The following is a 25327-nucleotide window of genomic DNA, read 5'->3' as shown; positions in this document are numbered from 1 at the left end:
GAGGTGTGCAGCTGTGTTGCCCAAGACCAGAGGGTAACTGGTGGTAGGCCTGCTGCATCACCACCTCTCACCCCCAGTGAGGATTTCCTGGTGAATCTTCTACAACAGGACAACAAAACACAGTGGCCCACAATATGTGATTGATGTGGGTGCCCCTGCTTGTCAGTCCTAGGAACAGCTTCCAGGTAGGCTTTGTTATATGACTAGTTAAATACTGTTGTATAGTAAAAGAATTGAAAGGAAAAGTTACTTCTGTGTTGCATGTGTTTTTCTTGGAGGGGGATTGCAGATTAGTACAGTGATAAACTCAGTTTGAAGTTGTAAGACATTTTCTTGTGATGATGTTGGCCTTAACTCTTGCGTAAATTATTTCAGGACCATCAGAAATCCAGCAACATATGCCTTCTGCAGATGGTAAGTGAAATAAAGTTATTTTAGTACTGCAGATCAATTTCTAGAAATATAATGTGTCATTTTAGGCCTGTTGTATGTTTTGCTGTACTGTCTATAATAGTGGCAGCACTGTTAGTTGTTTAGCATATATTGCACCATAGTAGCGCAGGTATTAATGTATACCTATGTTTCTCCCTTTTTATGACAGGTGGTCATGACAGTGGGAGTGTGGGTCCTGTGCCATCTGATGTCAGTGTCTCAGTAGATACTGATGATGGTGGTGGCAAAACTGAGGCACAGTCAGGGAGTGCAGAGGTTGAATCTGACACAGAAGTTGAAATCCAACCATCTCCTTCTTTTTCCACAGACACAGCCAGTAGGCCTTTGTCTACCCAGTCTACTGAGGCCACAGATACAGGACAGGTGGAGGGCAATGACACTGAGCAGGGAAGTGTGGCTACTGCAGCTTCAGTGCCTGTTGAGTCTGGCTGTAGCCAAAGTGTTGGCGAAGTGCCACACAGAAGAGTTGATAGGAGTGTTTGGAGGGTGCCTGCTGTCCCTCCTCCATCTGGTGCAGATGTCTCTTCCCGTGTCACACAATGTATGTTTAGGGCCATCATGAAGGCACAGGTACATTCAGAAAGGCATGCCAGACAAATACTCAGGGTTTTGGATGTGGCACAGTCTGACATACATGACTGCCTCTACCGTCTCACTGATTCCCTGGAATGGATGAATGAGAAGTTGGAATGAGGGGTGTTTGTGATGAACCAGAGGGTGAATGTTATGGAACAAGCAGTGTCTGTGATGGAGCATGTGTTGAGAGGGGAATAGCATCCTCATGTGCGTAGGTCAGCCAAAACACCTGCTGATAGTCAATATGGCAGTTCCTGATCATAATCCCATAATGGCAGTACTTCTGCTGGTCCATTAGTGAGTGTGCTGTCCACACCCAGATGTGGCAGGCCATGGGGTCATGGTCCTGGATGTTCCCATGAAGGGAGCACATCCAGCAGACATTGGTCATGCTCAGGTAGTAGCATGGCATCTGACCTTGGGTGTGAAGATGCCAGTGCAGCTCCAGGCAGAGCCAGTTCTCATGGTCAGGGGTGACAATGATTACGGGCCACCTCTACCATGCATGGTTTACAACTGTCCAACATACCAAGATGTACAGCTTGCACTGAGCTTGGCTGTCGTCATGCAGACTCTCACGCACCACTTTCACATGGAGGTCCCCCTACAGACACACACACAGCCTGCCTGCTTCCCTTTCTCCCTCACACACAATCACAGACCTTTTGTGTCAGCCTAGGCCTCCTGCCCCCCCTCCTCCAGCATCCTGTGCAATTTGTGTCAGCCTAGGCCTCCTGCCCCCCCCTCCCCCAGCACCCTGTACAAGTGATGATAACTGTGCCATATCCCTGTTTTCTCTCTTTTAGATTCAGAAATACAAAGGCTTTGTGTCTGATTCTCAAGTTGAATAGCTATATTAGTGTCTAGTATATCTGCATTTGTGTTGCTGAACTGATAATTGTACCTGTCACTTATATTTGCCTTGCAAAATTATACAGTGGATAGCATCATCATGTCAGTGTTTTCTAGTGTACTCTCTTGTAAGGGTTGTGAAGTCAGGAACTGTAATGTGTGTTATTACTTTATAATGTTTCTCTTTGATGTTTTCCAGGACACATGTATGGTGCGTATCATAAAACATGCCACCACATTCAGATCTCAGGATTGTATGACAGCACTGCACTTAAACTCATCAGAAAAAGAATACAGTATAATGGCCCCTTTTGCATTAACCTCACCAGACATATGTAGCAGCTGGGTAGACCACAAACTTTCTCATCAAGGTAACACAGAACTTACTTACTAACTATAACATGCTGCATGTGGGTAGATTAAAAGACATGTCACTGTCATCTGTCTGGTATCACATTAAGTTGTGACTGTTATTCGAATTCTCTTACGTTTGGTTTAAGCACTTTGGCTGCAGGCCAGTTGTCTTACATTAAAAAGGTCTGTAGTCTATACTCTTGTAGGAGGAGATGGTAGCCTCTGCCCTTCTGAAATGGGAATTGCTTTTTAATGCTAATGTTGCCTGACGTTCTAACTGTCTGTGTCATGGTTTAAGCACATAAGCACATTCATACTTGACACCCTCTCAAGAGCAGAAGGGATGAAACATTTATCCAAAGCAAACTACAGCCTCCTAGCCTATGTCATAAATAGTTGCAAACCCCCTTTTACCACTGTTAACAATGACTGCTATACAGAGGTGTATACAAATGGCCTATATGAACGCCTGTACAAATGTATAGAGTCAGCTGAACATAAATGAATCAAAGCAAGATCCTCACAGAAAACAAGCCACCATGGTTGGCATCAAGCATACGTAGGTTATACAACAAGTGGGAGAAAGGAATGTCTAAGAACATGAGGGAACTGCCTCAGTAGAGGAAGGACACTCTCCACAGCTTGAACAAGAAAATTAGCTATCTTGTAAAGTCCTCTGAAGCCATGTGTAAACCTAAACTAGCATCCCTAACTAAAGATAATCAGGAGGCATTCTTTAGCTATGTCAAAAATCTAGATGTGAAGGGCCAGCTTTGTGCAGAACTAGTAGTGGATATTACCACTCATACTGACCCTGAGGACGTTGCCAACTTGCTACCAGACAGGTTGGGGCAAACTTCATTCTCCCTCTCCCCACCACACATACTGCAAAGCATGCCTGTCACCAGTCCTCTACCTAGTATCTGCAAAGAGCTGTTAATAGCCGCACTCTCCATGGGCAGACATGATAAACCAGGAAATAGTTAAAATAAAAGAGGCAGAAAGATGAAAAAAAATATTAGAAAGTGAAAATAAACAAATTAAATGTAATAATAAGGAACTGCTGCAAAGAATTAGCAGTGAGAAGAAATTAAGACATTTGCATTGCCAAAGAATAACTGAGAAATGGGAGAGAAGCAAATGCTTCTTTTGGGCAAAGGCCTCAACTTGCAAAAATGTATAGCACTTAAAAGAAATAGTAGGAAAATGGAAATTCTAAGACTATAATGGTGACATGATTACATATCTGAGGTAGGTTAATGATATATTAGCATGTGAATATGTCGAACATGTGGCCAGACACTATCAAAAGTGAGGAATACCTGAAAATGATTTGGTTGATACAACTGCCAGTGCCTAGACTAATAGGGGAACAAGTCAGAAACATATCAAGACATAGTAGATGGGGAGGTTATAAACTAAATTGAGGGTTTGTCATCAAAGAAGGTGGCATGAATGGATGGTCTGACATTATATTTCTATAAGGAGTATGAAAAGGAATTGATGTCCCACTCCTGAGATATTTTTAAGAACTGTGAAGAAAATAAAACTTTTTCAGGAGACACCAACAGAGTTAAGATAAGTCTCCATTGTGAGACTCCATTGTGAGACAGACAGATGTGCCCCTCACCAGGCTGGATAAGGAGAAAGTCATGGCTAGCTGTTTTTCGGATGCTAGAATCTGCCATATCACTCATGCACTCAAGTCTCTCAACAGGTACTGTTATGACTCTGTCATAGTCCATGTTGGTGGGAATGACTTGAGACATACCTCCCTGGACTATATGAAGAGAGACATGATCAAGTGTAACTGAATATGTGTAACAGCCAGGTATGTTCCTAGCCCAGAATGATGCCTCAGTACAAACAGAAAATGATTCACTTTAACACTTGGCTTAGTTTTTGGTGTCATTCCAGGAGGATCTAGTAATTGACAGCCTGGGATGACATGTGTCATGGGATGACAGCAAAGAATTGCTGTCCAGGACCAAGAAGGAGCAGGTGCCTAAGTGGAAGCAATTTCTCCTTAGCCTTAACAAGCAAATAAGAGCACTAGTGAAATCCTCCAAAGCAAACATGGAGTCCAAACTGGCCACATCTACTAAAGACAATCATAAGACATTCTTCACATAAGTCTGCAGTCTCAAGGGAAGCACCCAAATCTGACAAACTACCAACAGTTCATGCAAGTAAGGTCAGGTGCACAGCAAAAAAACACTTGATATACACCAACACATGAGCCAGCACTTCTCACACTATGGTGTATGGATAAATAAATAGCACAGTTCCTTACTAAACAAACAGAGCTTTATTCCACCACAACAGCATACCGTTTTCGGCTTAATTAGCCTTCATCAGTGCTTCAAATTGAATCCAGAGACAAGGTGGTCATACCATCCCTGTATTCTTCCCTTATATGACCCATTATTGAGTACAATGCCCCTTTCTGCATGTACCAAACACAGCCCATGCAGCAGCTGGAGAGACCACAGAAGTTCCTCACCAGGAGAATCTAGGGCCTCAAACATCTACTCTACACAGATAGGCTAAAAGCCCTGTTCCTCTACTCAGTCTCCTAGAGACTCCTCAGTCCCTTGATGGGACTGCTGCTAATCTGTAAGTCAATCTCCACTTGAGTCACCTGCATGAGTGACCTCAACCTGATCTGTGACATAAATAGGACTTGTTAGCTGGACATATTTGTGTCCCACAGACTCCCCCTCTTGTGGAATAGACTCCCTCTCCACATCAAACAGAGTACCTCTTTTAAGCACAACCTGGATAACTGGATGGGGAAGAGAAAATACATCCCTGGGATTCCACCTGAGTCCCTGCTGGTCAGTGGCATAGGGTGCTGACTTGGAACATGAGCTAAATTCTTGGCTAGGCATGCAAGGGTCTCAGGGTCAATAGCCTAGTAACTTCCTATGATCTTATAAATAAAGACTCAGTTAATCTAAATAATTACAGATCAATTGGCACCCCTGTGAATACAGTTATTTTCTGTTACCTTTGCAAAATTCAAGACTGTTCAACTTATATTTCATATGTAAATTTCTAATTGGAGTAATATGTTATTGTGCCTTTTACCATAATTTTCATGTTCTGTACTTAAGCTTGAAACAGAATTCTGTGTGTTTTTAAAATTCATATGCAAAATATTCATATGTAATATTGTGCTGTTTTGTATTGTATTTGTATTCTCCCAGATTTGCTATTCCTCCGTGCAGGACTACCTTAGTCCTGCACAGAGGTAGGCATTTTGGAGAAGGACAGCAGCGTGCCATGCATATTAATGAGGTACGCTGCCTGAGCTCCTAATCTTACACGGAGCAGGTAAGAGTGCAGGGGGTGCATCTGAGAGCAGAGCTGTCAGAGTATACATGTCCCCACAATGAAGAATAGCAGAAAGGGGTAAGAAATGAGTGAGACTGCTCATAGGTATCCGCATATCCCCACAAACAGTCCCCCTCGTGTACAACAGCAAGTATACAGAAATAAAATGAACAAACCCGTTTTTTTTTTTTTAATCCGATTAAAGCTAACCGTAGGTGTGCGTGTGTTCCCATCGCATAGCTACGGTTAATGCAGCTTAAATGGCTGAAGAGAACAACAAGGAAGACATATGCAAATGAAGCAGCATAACAATAGTGTAGTGGGCAGAGCATTTGCCTTACGAGCAGGCATTTCCGGTTCGAGTCCCACTGTAGCACATTCCATTTTCCATGGCAAAACATGTTATGACTAACATTTATGTTGCATAACCCACTAAATAACATATATTTATGATGTTATGACTAATATTTATGTTGCATAACCTTATGTTGCATAACCCACTAAATGACATATATTTATGAACTGGAGTACTGCAGTAAATTCACATGTGAGGTGTCAGTATCATAATGAATAAAGCACTAGTAAGCGTGTTTATGCCCGTTTGCATGGGGGTAAGCAATGCGTACACAGGGTAAGCAATTCTGAAGCTAACTCTCTGTAAGCATATGTAACCGGAGGTTAGCATTACTTACCCTTGAGCAAACCCGCACAGACCCACTTACAAATGCTCAAAAGTGCCTTAATCACTCTGTATCCAATGGCCCTTGTTCTGCCCCTCAACAAAATAAACAGCCATGCATGTCTTGAACCCAGGACCCTATACATCATAGTCACAGTAGTTAACCATCAAGCCATCACAGAACTGCAGAAGAATGAGATATCAGCAAACAAGTCTTCACCATAGTAAAATCAAATGGAGCCTATGAAAGGAATCAGTATACAGACATATGTGCCTTAACCCACTACTTAACATAAATATGTGAACTGGAGTACAGCAGTAAGCCCAGAAGTCAGATGTAATTGTAATACAGTGTTGAAGTCCCCAATAAAACACCAGGACCCCATACAGTGTACATACACATGAATCATGGATACCAGGCATACATATAAGGTTAATGAATAATAAATCAATGCCAAAAAGGAATTATAATGCAAAGTCTAATTTAAGCAATGCTAAGCTTTGCACAGGCCAGCTTAGGAGGTGTAAGCAATGTGTAGGCTAGCTAACGCAGTGCACCCAGAGGTATACCCCTTTAAACAATGCCAACCCTAGGTAAGCAGGTTTGCCCATAGCCTAGCCTTTTCAAAACCAGCCAATCACGGAAAAGTGTGGGAAATCAGCCTTACTTAAACCCAAGAGGTGGGAATACAGCTTATAAATGGTTGTAGCTTCCCCTTGCAGGCACCATGTCAGGAACGGGAGGAGGTGTGCACATTTGAGCGCAGCGCTGCCGTTGGTGTATCCAGGAGTCCAGAGTCATGGCAGGACTCCTTGTCAAAGACCATGATCAGAGACTTTTGCAGGGATAGTACCAGGGCTCCCAATATAAGGCGGAGGCCTGGGACCGTCTCGTCCATGCCCTCGCCAGTGCCACTAGCATACCCCAAACTGGTGAGCAGGACAGGCATCACTATGCCAACCTGAAGCGGAGTAAGGGGGACCTCTTGGAGCAGTGGATCCAAGAGGCTAGAGCAGCAGGGGATGTTCCAGTTGTGTGTAAGTATCACACCACTATGTGTGTAATAATTGCCAGCTCATGTATATCATGGATAGGTATGACTAAATATTCCTCTTATGTCCCCCACAGCTGCAATGGAGCTGGCCGCAAACCAGGAGGCCCATGTCAGTCACCTGGCGAGGTTGCGATGTGAGGCAGGTCAGTAATACTCATGTATTTACTGTCATAGGAAATAAAAATAAAAGTAGTAGTAAATTAATTGCCTGTATAAAACCTGTATTGTTCAAGGAAAGTACTGCATACACCAGAGAATATAGCAGGGAGAGTCTCATATAGTTTATATGTAAATAAAAGCGTAATAGCCTGACAATAGAGGTCTAAATGCTGGACTGCATGTGTATACTCTGGTATCATATGGTAATGTAGATTTGCAATCATGCAATAGTACTGTTGTATTAAGCACTGTTTCCCACACTGTGCACCATCAATTGAATGTGATAACCAAAAAAACGGAGGATGCAAAGACAAACCAATAAGCAGAAACAAAGCACCCTGAACCACTGCTAGGTAGGCACACAAGTTTAATAAGCCGAACAGTTCACTCGAATAAATACATAAGAAACACAAATCGTCCAGAAATCTACCATATAACTTCCACCGACTACTATATTCTGAGTTTAGTACAAACTTATTCTCCCAAAATGACATAATAATGTTGGCATAAGTGGGAGCACAGTGTGCCCCCATCGCCACACCTTTAGTTTGTCTAAAGTACTCGCCCTGAAAGAATATAAAATTGTTCTTTAGGACAATCTCCATTAATAACAATATAGTTCTGAACTCATTGTGCCCTAGTAGTTTGGAACCAAGTAGCATTTCTTCAAACCATTCAAGGCCTACATCATGAGGTATACTTGTAAATAAATCAATCACATCCAAGGTACCAAAACCTTTTGTTTCGTTGGCAAGTGATTCATTTAATTTTCTTAAAAAATGCCAGGAGTCTTTTAAAATAACATTGTTATCACAAACAAGCTTTTTTATCTTCTGATCAATATACTTGGCCAAAGGTGCAGTGACCGAACCTTCGGCCGACACTATCACTCTCAAAGGTGGGTCATATTCATCTTTATGCACCTTTGGTATCCCAAATATGGAGGGTATTCTTGGTTTGTCTACGTGCAGATATTTAAAAGTACTCATGTCAATAACTCCGTCCATTAATAAGTCATTTAAAATAACATAAATTCGCTTATAGGCAATGTTAATTTCATTCAAAGATATTCTGGTATATTTAGTATTGTCATTTAGTATGTCAAACATTTTGCTCTCATAGTTAATGGCATCCATCAGCACAACCCCCCCACCCTTATCGGGCTTCATAATTCTTATATTCTTGTTCTCACTTAATGATTTCAAAATTCTCAGTTCAGGGTCTGTTAGATTAGACTGCACTTTGTGGTAACTCAGAATTTTCCTAAGCTCATGTTCCAAGCTCATTTCAAAGTTTCTTAGCTGAGGGTGTGTAGGGGGATTAAAAGTGCTCTTACGTCGCAGTTCTTCATTGTTAACGTTAACACCATTTCCTTTAAAATATAGTTCTAGGTTTTTCTTCCTAATAAATAGTTTAATGTCAATTAATAGTTTAAAAATATTTGTTCTCTCTCTGGGTATAAAACCAAAACCTTTTGTCAATAGTTCGAAGTGAGTAATATTTATTACAACATCTGTGTAATTATAAATATTAAAATCATTGTAACTATATTTAAAACCACAATTTGTAATTATTCCCAGACCGGTCGTCTCCTTTCTTGAGCTCCCCAGTTTCTGGTTTTGTAGTTTTTTGAACTGTAAGTAACAGGTTCCCTGTGCATGAGCCTCTCAGAACGCCTTAAAGGTGGAAATGCAGCATCATAATCATTTTCTAAAGGTAATTCATTGTCAGAAATATCATTATTAGGTTCTCTGTAGTGATTAATATCATAATTTCTAACATTTCTAACCCAATTCTTAGGCTTGGATATTGTTTCTTTGCTTTATATTCATTTAAATCTCTCTCTATCTTGTTTAACTTTCTGTTTTTAACCTCCAAACATTTATTTTCTAGATTGTTTAGTAGTTTATGATACTTGCTTCTCTCTTCATCTACTGTAAATAGTAAGTCATGAGTAATGTCCCTGTTTACACATTCTACAGTTTCTTGCAACTTCTTGATTTCTACCTCATTGTTTTTAATGATGGCCCTCATTATTTCAAAACCACAATTGTCAAAAGCCTCAATTAAATCAAAATAAAACTCAGTACCCTCCACAACCTTGTTAGGGTATTTGCATACCCTAAGCCCCTTGGGCACAATTTTCGGTTCTAAACAATACTTTAAATAAGTGTTGTCCATTTCTAACATTTTGCATTTGTACAAAAAATAGTCCAGGTCATCAAGTTTTTGAGTAAAAGTTCCTTGTAAATTGTCATTAGTGTTGTTTTTAGTAGCAAAGTCATAAACAACATTAAACAAGTCACTAAATTGTCTTTTTGTACCTGTAGAGTTTAAACTACCACCAGGGCCAAAACGAACTCCTTCACCCGTTTTTCTGCCATTATTAGGCTGCTCAGATTGTCCGCGATCAGTTTCATCAAGCAAAATCCGAGGGAAACCATCCAGACTGCTGGATCCTGCTCCATTTGAATGATCCTGCTTCAATTGAATGTGTAGGAATGCCTGTATATGACTGGTGTAATCCCCAGAGGCCATTTAGTACAACTGAGGACACATAGACAGAAAACAGGAAAAATGCAGACAACAAAACCCAAATGGCACATGCAACTAAGATGTAAACTGTTGTTTTTTTAGCACACACAGCCATGGTTCAAATCCTGCCAGTGACAGTAGTCTGCATACAGAACCATACCCCACAACTATACAGATATAGGTTCATAGGTTCATAGGTTCATACCAGGCTATCTGCCCTAGGGCATTTATAAGCCTAGCCAGAATGTGTTTGGCTTTCGCCACCCATTTTAAATTTTTTTTGCTATGTCCTTTTTCGAGGTTAGTATACTGTGCCTCTGTCTAACAGTGACACAGAAGTGATAGCCGGGGTAAACCTATGATCTCCCATCCACTCATCAAGATTCCTCTCGAAGAGAGTCAATAAGGGACTCTGCCTAACCTGGACTGGGATTTTATTCCAGAGTGAAGGGAGCCTCTGGGTTATGAATCTGTCCCTCCAGCATGTCCTATTTATTTCAGTGCTGAGGTTCAAGTCTCTCGAGCGCTTAGCTCGATGGGATTTGGATTTTCTGAGGTGCAGCATGTTCATTAATTCCGGGTTGGACATGGCTTTATGCGTCAGGCACAGATCGCCTCTGAACAGGCAGTATACCACTGAGTAGAGCTGGAGTTTCTTTAACCGGGCAGCATATGGCATCTGTTTGAACCCTTTGATCCTCTTGGTGAGGTACTTTTGGGGTCTTTCCAGTTGCTGCAGGTGTCTGGTAAGGTACATCCCAAAAGGGGCATTGTACTCAATTATGGGACTGATGAGGGATGAGTAAAGAGGCACGATGACCTCCCCTGATCTAGATGTGAATCCCTTCATGATTAGGTGGGCTATATAAAATGTTTTTCTAACCACTTTGGCCACGTGGTTGTCAAATGAGAGCTTGCTATCAACTTGGGTCCCCAGGTCCCTAATTACTTCTTCTGTACTTAATGGATTACCACCTATGTGGTAATTTGTGGGCACTTTGTTTTTGCCAAAGGGGATGACTATACACTTTTTGGCATTTAGCTTGAGGCCATGGCTCTGGCACCAGTTGTCTGTTTCTATGAGGCCCTTTTGGAGGATGCTTGTGTCGGCTGGAGAGTCGATTATGGCACCCAGTTTGAAGTCATCTGTGAACTTGGTCAGCCACAGTCCTTCCGTGTTGGCCTGTACCTCCGAGAAATATATACCGAACAAGAGAGGTCCCAGGACTGAGCCTTGTGGGACACCACTTGTAACTGGTTTGGAGTCTGACATGGCTCCAGCAATTTTAACCATGTGGGTTTTGTCCTTGAGCCAGTTTGCAATCCATCTAGTGACATAGGGGTTTATATTTAAGCTGGTGAGCTTATCTATAATGCCCGAGTGGGGTATTGTATCGAATGCTTTTGCGAGGTCCAGGTAGGCTGTGTGGACCACCTTCCCCTCGTCAATGGCCTTGGTGACTGTTTCAAAGAAATCAACCAGGTTTAAGAGGCAGGATCTGCCCGCCCTTAACAAAGCCGAACTGGGTAGGATCCAGTGTCTGTAGGTCCCCAATATCTTTATTTATGAGGTCCATGATGATCCTTTCCATAGCTTTGCAGACCAAGCTAGTCAGGCTTATGGGGCGATAGTTTCCAGGATCCATTGAAGCACCAACTTTATGGAGAGGGACCACTGTTGCTGTACGCCACTCTTTGGGCACATATCCTGTAGTAAGGCTGAGATTGAACAGTAGTTTTATGTTTGGGTTTAGCTCTTCTTGGAGTTCATGTAGAACGCAGCCCGGGACACCATCTGGTCCCACTGATGCTGTGTTTTTTGCTTTGGAGAGGGCAGCTCTTACCTGAGCATCTGAGATGTCAGGGGGGCAGCACTCTGCTGGGATAGATATTTGCCCTTTTGGTGGGGGGGGGGAGAAGTTTGCGCTGAACCTGTCAGCTAGGATGTTGGCAATGTCTCTGGGTTCAGTGTATTTTTTGTCATTTTGGACTAATTCTGAGCATATCTGGGAATTACCACCCAGGTTCCTAACATAACTAAAGAAAGCCTTGTGATTATCCTTAGTGTCCTGTGCAAATTTTCTCTCGAAGCTGGCCTTAGACATTTTTATGAGTGCCCGTAGTTTTTTTCTAATACTGATCAGTGATGCCTTCCCTTTTTGGGATTTTGCTCTATCATTTAGTAGCTTCCTCCTTCTATTGTATAGTTTGTTTATGGCTGGGGTCCACCAGACAGGACGTCTGCCTTTGGAGGATTGGGTCTTGGTTTTATTTGGGATCGCATGATCCATGCATTCCTGAAGGTGTTCATAGAATGCGTTTATAAAGGATTCTGTGGTCTGGGCTGTATTTTTCACAGGCCCGGGGGCTTTGAAGGATTCCACCTTGGTTTTGAGGAATGTAAAATTTGCTTTAGAGAAGTTTTTCACTGTGGTTTTCTGGGCAGGGGGTGGGGTCGGGATGTGAATATCCAGTGAGATTATTTTATGGTCTGATCTTACCAGTGAGGGATACACTTCTGGTCTGGAGCATAGAGTCCCCATGTTGGTGATGATCAGGTCCAGTATGTTTTCCCCTCTTGTGGGAGTGGTAACAAGTTGTTCCATAGCATTTGAGTTTATAAATTCTAGGAACCTTTGGGCTAGGGTGTTGGAGCTAGAGTAATGCTCCCAGTCTATGTTTGGGTAGTTGAAGTCGCCCAATATAATGGTGTTTGGAGAGACCTTCATATTTTCCAGTGTTCTCACGAAGGCCGAGTGGGGTTCCTGGGTTTGGGAGGGTGGTCTGTAGCAGGCTATAAACTGGAAGGCAGTTTTACCCACTGTTAGTTGCACATGGATAGTGTCTGATGCTTCGTGCTTTGCCACCAACCTGGAGGTGTGGGTATCTTTGATGAATATCGATACTCCCCCTCCTTTTGTGGTTCGGTCCAAGTTTTGGGGCCAAAAAGCATGGTATGAGGTATAACCTGGTAGTGCTGGGGTGCTCTCGGGAGCCCTGAACCAGGTTTCTGTTACTGCACAGATATCGATGTTCTCCATGCTAAGGAGAGTTTCGAGTGTGTGCATCTTGAGGTTTAGACTTCTGGTGTTGAGTAGCATTACTCTTAGTTTCTTATCCCATGTGATACCTATGGAGGTGGGTGTGTCTTTTGAGCCTTGCCTACAAAAGGCACTATGGGGGTAGCAAGAGCCTTTGCCAATATCCGAAAGCCCAGGGGTGACAGGTGCAAGCCGTCCCTAGTGAAGCATCATGGCTTGTTGAGCATATTATCCCAAGCTGACAGGCATTGGATCCCCTTTGAATGACACCAGTACTTAAGCCAATTGTTGAAATTGATCATCTTGTCTTCATATTGTGGCATCATTCTTGGTGAGGGTAAGATGCTATTCAAGGTCAGAGTCATACCGGCCTGGGCTACATGCTCAGAGAGCTCCTTTATGTCTCTTTTCATGTAGTCCAAGGAAGTATGTCTCAGGTCATTCACACCAGCATGGACAATGACTGAGTCATATTTGTACTTGCCTTGGAGTGACCTGAGTGCTTGTGTTATGTGGCGGATCCTAGCGCCCGACAGGCTGCTCACCATGACCCTCTCCTTGTTCAGTCTGGTGAGCAGGACGTCAGTGTGCCTGACGATAGAGTCACCTATTACAAGTGTATCAGGTGGGTTGTTTAGTCTTAAGGGCTATGACTGTTCGGCACACTGGCTTTGTGAGATATGTGTTGCACGTGTTTTGTTTTGGGATAGTGGTTGCTTGGGTGTCTGCTTTGGAGGTCGCTGCTGCTTAGGCAGATCTTTATTTAGAGCCTCCGAGTATGTTTTTGTGTGATTATGTGTTTGGTTTGCTGTCGTGGTAGATCTATGTGAGACTGGAATTATAGTGAGTGTGGTTTCCTTCTCCTCCTGACTGGTTATGCCAGTACTGAGTTGAAAGAGCTTAGCCTCCAGTTTGGCTATATGGTTGCATCTCTCACATGTGTTGGAATTTGTTGGGAGGAGGAGAGGGTTGTCTGTGTACATGAGGCAGTTGTAACATTGCCTCAAGATTCCCATATTCACCAGCTGGACCGGAGAGGAGATTGACAACTGACCTTTGGACATGCTAGAATAATATTGGGAATTCCTTAATAATTGAAAACAAGGGCCAGTGGGGAGTGAGGGTGTAGTGCTTTTAATTTTTAGTGCTGACTTATATAATTGCTTTAGTGCGCAAGTGCCAGGTAACTTAAGTGCAATGTGTTACAGGTAACTTAAATGCAAAAACGACAAACAGTAACTTTCTTTCAAGTGAAACAAGGAAATAAGTGCAGTAAGCAGTGCAGATATCACTAGTGATCCACAGAAGTGCTGAGAAGCCACGTATTAGGTGGAATTAGCGTTCCAGGGAAATAACAAGCAAACAAACAACAAGCATATAAACAAAGCTAGATTCAGCAGGCCTGGATCTAGTCTATGCTACAGCAAACAAGGTGTACCAATTTCAGTAAGATACAGTTCAAATATTCAGGCACTATAAACCTTTAACCAGAAATTCCCAGCTCAGAAGGGCAGAGTCCAGCCTCTTCTCCCACAAGAGTGCAGACCACGAACCTTCTTAATGTAAAATAACTGGCCTGAAGCCCAAGTGCCTAAACCAGAACTAATGCACTTTAAGAATAACAGACACTGGGCTCTCAATCAGCAGTTCCCAACTTAGAAGGATGAAAGCTACCTGTCCTGCCACCACAGTGCATGCCACAAACCTTCCTAATGTAAAACAACTGGTCTGAAGCCCAAGTGCTTAATCCAAAGGACTTAGAATGATAGCTACACTTTAATCAAGTTACTACCAAGCAGTAATAAATACAATTGAATACTTTAGAGAATGCCTGGATTAGTGCTCAAGTTACACAAACTAGCTAGATCCAGAATGCCCAGTAAAGTGGCCCATATCTGTTGACTATCAAACTGTCCCCCTGGGAAATCAATGGGATGATCCCAGACATATAGGCAGCAAACAGGAAATACAGCTGATTGACACACATTTATGAGAATAAAGCTGGCACACTAGGAACTCCCCAAAACCTTATGAGACTAAGAAGCCACGTATTTCCCATTTACACCCCAAATTGTTAAGCTGTGGCCAGAGTGTGTACAGTAACAGAGTGAGATGTATGTGCATAATAGTAATGTGGAATCTGGTACTGTGTGTGGGGAAATTCAGGTAGTGCTAACAAACATTTCTCCCACAAGTCTGCCAGATACCAACACTGTGCCCAGAAATACAAGAATGATACCTTGTACTGGTACTGCTTACATTGGTATTGTATGGCACAGTGACTGATGCAGTTGCTCTGAATAATGAGGTATTACACATCACTGTCGCCCACACTGTCCTACAAAATATAACTGTCTAGGAAATCTGTATAAGAGTGTTGTAATACAAGGTCAGAATGCAAAAGCACAGGGGATTAATAAGACAGAAAGCAGATAGGAGATATACATTAACATCTATATAGCAGACATAACTTTGATGGGCAGCGTTTAAGTTGTAGCAGACAGAGCCATGGTCTGACTCTGGGAGTGGAAGTAAGCTGTATACAGACTCATACCCCACAATAGTACAAATGAGGCCAGAATGTCCAGTATATGGGACCATATCTGCTGCCTGTCCTGCTGTCCTCCTGGTAAGTCTGTGGGATGATCCCAGATGTTTAGCCAGCAAACAGGGAATACAAGTGATTGTCAAACATCTATGAGAACAAACCTATCACTGTAGCAACCCCACAAACTGTTAGGACATACTTGGCTTATTACTCTTCTATTAACACCACCATGTTGTCAAGCTGTGACCAGAGTGTGTACAGTAACAGAGTGAGATGTATGTGTATAATACTAATGTGTAATCTGGAACTTTGTGTGGCAACAGTCAGGTAGTGCTAGCAAACATTGCTTCCACAGGTACATCGGATATGAACACTGTGCTGAGAAATAAAAACCATTATAACCTGTACTGGTACTGTTCACTCTGGTATTATAGGGAATTTTGAGTGTTTCAGTTTCTCTGAATAATAAAGTATCACTGATCACTGTCACACACACTATGCTACATAATATAACAGTGTAGGAAAGCATGTATATGTGTGTGTCAGGTCACTAAAGGTTGAAGAGGGCAATATTCTAAATATGTCCTGGCACAGCTGCGTGTAGGCAACACATGGCCAGAGTCTGTGCAGAAAGAGTTGGATAGCTATGTGCACAACATCAACCCAGAATCTGGGAGTATGTGTAGAAACAGTTAGTGTTAACCAACATTCCCTCCACAGGTATACCAGGTAAGAGGTGTATACTGCAGGTAAAACCAGTTCATGTATAATGATGATGACAGCCATATCACTGTCCAAACTAAGGCTATAGGGTAGTGTAGTAAGACTTGTAAGGCACAGATAACAGCTCTGACTAGGAAAGTAATGTGGACTACAGGAATATGCTAGTTGTTAATTGACATCTTTCTCTCCCCCCATCATATCTCCAACAATAATCAACATACCCACCCCAACTGGTATGCAATGACACCTATGTTCTGATAATGTCCAATTGTTTGATAAATATTTAATTGTTCCCATGCATGTGCTATATTGAATTATTCCACCATTGGTGGCATGATGCCATCAATGTACCTGCATGCTGTTCTTATTACCACTGTGGTCCCCTATACACATGTTTTCTGTTTGCTATGCAACTGTTCTGTATCTGGTGTCTGAGTTAATGGGAATATCTATGCATCCTGTTATACCTAACCCTGGAATGTGTTGACTATTACTAAACCACATATGATGAAATCTAAACACTATAGCATGTTTGGGAAGGCAGGTCCCAGCGGATCCACCTGTCCCACCTCAGCTGGCTGTGGCACTGGGCACCAGCATGTCTGGGGCCCAACCCGTGACCTCCCTGTCCATTGGTCCTGCACCACCTTTGGGTGGAACCACCTCAGGGGATGGGGCTTGCCCACCCTGGGAGTGGACGCGGACAGGTACCTGTCACCCATTGCCAGGTCGGGGTCATGGTGCGTTGAGAGCTCAACCAGCAGGTTGGGGATCTTCTACACCAGCTCAAGGGCCATGTGTCATGACTAGAGCATCAGTCTGGCTCAGCAACTCAGCCCACAGCACAGCCACCATTGGGGCTGTGAAGGTGCAGTGGTGACTGCCCATGGGTGGAGACGTCAGTCCCACTGTTTCCACTAGGGGGCTCATGGGCTTCTGATTTCCCAGCACCCCTCCCCATCAAGGTGTTTATCCCCCACGTGTCATATACTGCCCCTGTATGTGTCTTGTTTGTTTTGTCTGTTAACCTTCCCAAACTATCTCCCCAAATATACCTACTACCCCTCCCCAACATCCCACTCTCACCTGCGAAAAAAAAGGGGAATCTGTTCCCCCCAAAAAATCTTGCCCCATACATAGCTGTCCATTTCGTACACGTGTCCACTGGACACATGTAATCTGGTTTAATTGGCATCACAACTTATTATTGTTGCCCTCACCCCCTCCCAGGGGTTTGAGTGTCCAAATCTACTTCCAAATTCAGTGTATATACACAGCTGTTGCTGTAGAAGAAATGGGCAGCTATGGACCTTCCCTACCCCCTTCCTGCACACACCTAGCTATTTTCCCTACTGTCTTTCCCTCTTTGTGCCCTTTTTTCACCATTTTCATGTCAACCCATTTTTCTTTTTTTTTTAAAGAAATTAGTGCGGTGGTAAGTGGGATTAAGCACTTTTAAGCAGCAGTAAGTGAGTTTCAGCCTGTTTGCATGGGGGTAAGCAATGCCTACACTGGTTAAGCAATTTAGAAGCTGAGTATAAAAAAACTGTAACTGGAAGTTAGCAGCGCTTACCTCCATGCAAATCTGCACAAACCCGTTTACAACTGCACAAAAGTGCCTTAATCACTCTGTATCCAATGGCCCTTGTTCTGCCCAGCAACAAAATAAACAGCCTCTGCAAGGCTCGAACCCAGGCCCCTGCACACCATAGCCAAAGTGATTTACCACTAAGCAATGTCAGATATACATAACCCTGCTGTATTCACAAACATATCATCCAGCCTAGTCATTCAACAGTACAGGGAATGTATTCCAACATGTAGATGTATTTTGTGTGTGTGTGTGTGTGTGTGTGTGTGTGTGTGTATGTATATATATATATATATATATATATATATATATATATATATATATATATATATATATAGAGAGAGAGAGAGAGAGAGAGAGAGTAATATCTAAACGGATACAACATATCCATATATGTAGATATAGAAATACAAACACTCACACACACACACATATTTATATATATATATATATATATAAATATATATATATATATATATATATATATATATATATATATATATATACATACAAATGCATGCATCTATAGATATATATGCCTACATCTATATGTCTAAATATATATGGCAAGTTATATATATATATATATATACATATATGTAGGTATATACGGACATAGTTATATTTATATAAGGATATATATCTATATAGGTATATACAGGCATACATGTCCACATGCACCATTAATGAGGTTGAGAGGTCCCAAACAACATATGTCTTGTACAAATAGGTATACCCCCCACAGCCAAACACATCCTTGCAATACACTACCAAATGTTGCAGATCCCATAACCAGGACCTGACATGACATGGGTACAAGATATTAATAGTACTCCATCCCACCTGTATGATGTTAGGCTGGTATCAGTAACATATCATGCAGTACAGTCTGGCTCCCATAGGAACAGCCACTATGCCTACAGTTAACACCTTAACAACTGGACACTGTATGTGCCACCCATACAAATGACGATCGTTGCTTGCAACATATACCCACAGAGAGGTCATAGGATATAACACCACACACAGGTTTGCATAAATGAAAAACCTTTATTTGTGTACTATTACAGTTGTATATACCATGTCATATAGCTGTTCAGACACTGGCATCCATATAAACAAGAGTAATGCAACTGTGAAACAGTTATACTAATACAGTAGTCTGGAAAGGTTTACAAATGTTGCTGTCCAGGCTGGGCCCTTCAAATAGTACAATAGTAAAGACAGACTGGGCCACAGGATACCAAACAATCAACAGTAAGTAATGCAGATGTATAGTTTAGCAGCCTCTATCTACACTCTGTACACAATCACTATGTGGTAAACACCTCAGATGGCACAATGGGATGTAACTGTTACATAACAAGGCATAATTAACATCATCACAAGCACACTGACAAACAGAACAGTCTGTATGGCAGGAGGCAGTAGGCCTGCATTAACCCAATTTATGTAATTAAATATAGGTGAATTGTATGGTAATGTACATCCAGATACCTTAAGGTAGCTCACCCCTGATACTGCCACATGTTGTAACAGCCTAGGTTATTTATGGTGCATCCCCCCAGACTCAATAATACAGGGCCATATACCACTGTTACATACACTGGCCTCTTCTCAGCCCCATTGTATGTGTGGGGGATACAACAGCAGTGGACTGATGGCAGGAATGGCAGTGTGACATACTCACAGCCCACTACAGAACAACCCCTGGCAGCATTTCATATGTGCAAAGCTTGGTATGCAGGTGGAGGACAGAGGCTAGAACACAGGCCCATATGTGGAAAACTGTTGTCATACACTAAGCAAGTTGCTGGTGTTACAGGATAGTCTGCAACATACCCATAATCAGGGATTTGAGGTTAGAAACATGGATGTAACCATGTACTGATAGCACTCAACACACACACTGCCAATGAAATATCTGACATAGGACCTGTGTTTTGGACAGACAAAACATGATAGGCACACCTCTTGCCATCAAGAGGATAGGCCAACAGTTGATAGCTATGCAGACAGACTGCATTTCAAGGTAAACTAGTATGTACACACAAACCCTGTAACACCAGTACTATACAAAGCACAACACAACTCTACTCACTGTAGTTCTGGAACCTCCTACAAATATGTTGCTGGCCTGAGTGTGCAGGTTCTCCTGTAAGAGGTATTACTACCTGCTGTCTTTAACACTGATGCCCACACACAGGAAGGATGTCTATCACACAGGAAAGGTAAAGGGACCATGCCCACATGATGTAGGGATTTAAAGTAGGTGGTTGCCATGACAGTAATAATTGGAAGTACTACACAGCAAGCTGCATACTGTAAGCAAGTGGAGGACACTGACTAGTGCAGAGGCCGTCACCTGATCATGTGCACCACCTACTAAAGACAGGCTGCAATCTATTCAAAGCAGCTCAATCCATTTACTGGAGAGAAACCTAGAGAGAGAGAGAGAGAGAGAGAGAGAGAGACAGAGAAAGAGAAAGAAAAAAAATCCAAAACCAAAAGCCTAAGGCATAGGCAAATTAAAAGCCAAAGGAAGAAAAAAACATAATTCATTCATCAAGACATCATTCCCACAACAGATATGTGAAGTATATATGCATGTAATAGAATGTAGTACCTGGTCCATAACAATGGGATAGATGATGTGGAATGATTTATATGTGCCATCAGGTGTTGTTGTGATGATGGTCAACTGAACAACTGCTATGGACAATAGTGTCTGTCCCTGTGGGTAGTGGGCCATAGCTGTCAATTGTGCAGGTCAGCACTGACTGACAAGATGTAAGCCATCATAGTGTGTGTTGTGTAAATGTATATTATGTGGCAAATAGCTGATGGTGGAAGTAATGCCATTATGATGGACACATGGGAACCACAGCCCACCACTGGCAAGATACTCAGGTTAATCTGTAATGTAGCATGCAGGAATGCTATAGATGTGTAAAAGGGTTACCTGCAATCGGGTCCTACATATACCCCCCCTAATGTCATGCCATGTCCATATGTGGCACCTGTCTGTGTTGTAGCAAAGCAGAACAGTGCAACTGTGCAGGAAGGTGTTGAGATTGTGGACCTGATGTCTGAATGTACCCCACATATAGGTATGCATATCTGTACATATGCCACATATATAATATATATATATATATATATATATATATATATATATATATATATCAGCATGTATGTCCATAAATATACAGATACCCATGTGTAGACTTATATATGAGCACATATATACATCACATATATCTACACATATATAGATATATACCTATATGCAGAACACCAAAAAAAGGAGCGACAAAAACTATAACTTCAAGGTGTTCACAACGAAAGAAAGCAGGAACCACAAGGTGCATGTAAACACTTTAATAGACCACACGAAAAATGTCACAATATATCCAGTATATCAAGCACTTTCACTCGGTCAATACCGAGCTTTGTCAAGATGACAAAGCTTGGTATTGACCGAGTGAAAGCGCTTGATATACTGGATATATTGTGACATTTTTTGTGTGGTCCATTAAAGTGTTTATGTGCTCCTTGTGGTTCCTGCTTTCTTTCGTTGTGAACACCTTGAAGATATACCTATATGCACGTCTACATATATACAAACACACACATAAACATATATGTATGTAAAGACATGTCCCCTATATTACTATCACAGTGATGTGTGCTATGTGTGAGGCACCAACACACATAGCAATACAAACAGATTTCTACAGATGGCAGTGTGTGCAACATGGACCGGTATGCCACATGTTAGTCCCTTGTTGGGACCACATTGCTCCTGTCTGTGAAGTATGCAATGGGAATATGGGGAAGTATGGCAGGTATAGTTGTGGAGGTGGTCAGGGTTGGTAGATATAGAGGACAATCTACAGGGGTGGTATGTGACACGTGGTGGGTAAACATCCTGCATGGTGTGTGTGGTCTGTGATGTGGATGCCCCATGGGCCCCAATATGGGCACAATGGGAACAAGCCTCCCACCCACTGCTACTCACAACAACAGTCAATGTCCTGAAGGTGCCTGGCCTGGAGGCTGAGCAGGAGGAGCATGTCAGCCCTGTGAATATGTACTGGGTGCCTCAGACTGATGTAGCACATTCCATATGTGTCTGTGGAGCCCCATATGGAACAGACCCTAGACTTGACCTCAGAGGACAGGAACATGTCTGTGTGTGCCCCCAGGGGGGGGGGCAACATCTCCTGGGTTGGTTCCACCTGATGGACCAGTACAAGAGGAGGCCCCATGTTGGGACACACATGTGATGTGGCCAGGTATCATGGGCAGATGGGTTGGAGAGGTGGTTCTGCTGGCCAATAGAACATATACATGTTATTGTGTCACTGTTATAGAACATATGTTGGTAGTAATAGTATACACAATCCTGGAACATGTCCAACAGCATGCATAGTTATCCCCAATAACACAGAATGTCAGATGTGCAGCAATCCCAAAGCAGCCATACCACTGGCATATATAGAGCCATAGTGGCCCTGACAATGGCATGCAGGTGAAGAGTCTGTAACAGGCCAGCAATGATAGTGTCCACACAAGGAACATGGATACAATCACATAGCAGAAAGTGTGGTCAATACAATATCTGTTCCACTGGTAGGTGTAAGCTGTAGCCATACCTAATGAGTTGTGTGTACAGTTTGTTGAAGCTGATATAGTGGGGGGTGGTGACAGAGATGTGTATTATGAACTGGGTATCCTTGCTGTATGTGTTGCTCAGACCTGTTTCCATCTTTATGTCCTTCAGCCAAGATGTCACATGCACGCTTGCCCACCTATTCAACAGCGGAGAATGATGTGCTAATATCACACCTGATCCAGCACTACCCAGTGCTGTTTGGCAGGGCTGCCCATGAACAGCAGGAGCGGACCTCCCTGTGGAACAACTTAGTCCACAGAGTCAATGATGTTGGACTGCACAACTGCAGTTATGAGCAGGTTCGGCATAATTGTACTGACCTGCTTTGCAATGCCCATCAGTGTGCTGCTGCAGTCTGGGGGGATCACCTCGCCACAAGGGGGCCATGCCATCCATCCCCCCTGACACATGTAGAGGAGCTACTGGACAGCCTCGTGGTACCTGCCCATCTGGCCAGCCACCATCCACTGGACACCTTTGTGAAGGTGGGTGGAACCCACACACCGGCCAAGGGGCGTGCAGGTAGGGACATGAGCACATCTGTAGACCACTGTTGTGTATACATCCACATTGGCACAGGTAGATCATGCATATCTGACATGCCATAGATATATTGTGTTGCTGCATTGTAGTGATAAACAGATGTCCAGATGTGGCAGTGTCTTGGAAATGTACTGTTGATGTATTGTAATAATGCACCCACCCTGTAGCACTGCCACAGGTGTGTGGCCACTGACATTGCATCTCTCACCTTCTTATGTAGGTCCCTCCAGGATACCACCATGGCAGCAGCCTGTAGCTGGTGAGTATGGTTTATGTAGATGCTTGCAAAAATACTGGGCATGTAATGGCGATGGTATATTCCATGCACACATCTAACACACGTACCCAGAATGCATACTGTACATGTGCACATATTGTTGCTGTGAAATGCACGGTGTCACAGCGATGACCATGATGGGGTATTGGAAGGGTATGTCAGACACCTGCATGAAAACTAACATTCTGTCATTGCAGAATGTGTCCACAGGGAGTAACATAATGGTGGGAGACATGGCCTACAGTAGGGACATGTTTGGAACAACACCCATATACAGTGCATCACCAATGTATATACCTGTAGGACAATGGCAACTGCTGCAGAGATACACTATGGCATAAGGCATTACAGTAGTCCACATTATCAGCTGGGTCTAGGCCGTAACATGTGGTGTTTAGTGTATGGGACACTGCAAAGTGACACATGTGTAGGGCTTACTTGTCATGCATCTGCATAAAGGCTGAAGGAGGGGAGGGGTCAGCATGACACACCAGTGCACTGCAGCAGGGATCCTAAGGATGCTAGGAATTGCTCTATCTGCACATATTCAGGTTCAGGACCTGTGGCAGCATAACCCTACTCCCACAGCAATAGTGATGGCAGTGTGTGAACACCATGGGATGTGCACATGAGTAGACCTTGCAATCGTGCAGAACAGAGGGACATGTGTAGGGCAGACTGAACATACACTGGCAAATGCAGATGGCCCACGCTGGTATACCCCTGCCAGGAGTAGTGACTGCTGTAGTACACACAACAAGAGGTGTGATAAACCATCATGATAAGGGTGTGCACACATATGCCCACACAGTGTGTATGCATCGTGGTCAGCAGCCGCACACCTAACACAATCTGTGGACACTTCATGTGAAGTACAGGACATATGTCACATATGGGGCTCATGTACTGCTAAGATATGCGGTGATGTGGTCCCATGGCAGATCAAGGATGGGTGCGTCAAATCAATAAAGGTGTGAACACCCCCCCCCATAGCCATGGTATGCACTGAAGGTTGTCAGTGTAAGAGTATTGGATTGGTCATACCTGGCCCACTGATGTTGAGAGCTGTAAATCAGGCATGAGGCATTCACCAATGACAGCTGTCCACATATCATCCCAGGTATGTGTTGCTGAAAAACATAGGGGCTGTGAGCAGTAAAGCTGACATAACTGACAATTCTACACATTCCACAATGCGTCGTACACCTGTGAGTTATGGTGCACAGTACATAGCAGGGTGCAGAACAGGTGCACAGCAATAATGTGTACATGGGTGCAGTGGTATCCAGGGGAAGGGGCATCACCTAGTGACACAGTACATGCATTACACACATGTATACTGTTGCTAGCATGGATTGACTATAGCTGAACTGCATGCTGTTTTGTACCATATGTTCTGAATGTTGACAGATGGGTAATAGGAGGACTGTGTGTACTATCATTGTGCAACCTCACCTGTATGTGTGTGTGTGTGTGCATCCTGGTGGTTAGTTAGTCTGCAGGGTCACTCTGGTGAAGTGGAGGAAGGTAGATACATGTAGGATGTGTGTGTGCATGTGTGTGTTTATGTGGGTGGCCATGTATGCACGTGTGAGATTGTGGGGTGTTCATACAGCTGTACCTCCCTTTGGGACTATGCAGTACATGGACATGGACTGCCACATAACACACCAGGAATACCTGTCGTGTGTATTCACAGGACAGCAAATAGTATAATATGGTCTGTAGCATGGAACAGGCATCCAGAGGGAAGTAGACACCATGTACACCCTTAATATCACATTCAGTAGAGAGGTCACCTACAACCCATGTATGCAGCACTACAGATGCATTGGAGAAGTACTAGTCAACACCAAGGAGTGTATCCAAATATTACAGTTGTCACATGATAGGCTGGAGGAGCAGCATATCTGGCATGTACTGAACA

The sequence above is a fragment of the Protopterus annectens genome, chromosome 3.part0 (assembly GCF_019279795.1).
Source record: "Protopterus annectens isolate FY-2018-M chromosome 3.part0, PAN1.0, whole genome shotgun sequence".
NCBI classification, from domain to species: Eukaryota; Metazoa; Chordata; order Ceratodontiformes; family Protopteridae; genus Protopterus; species Protopterus annectens.
This window is presented reverse-complemented; position numbering follows the sequence as displayed.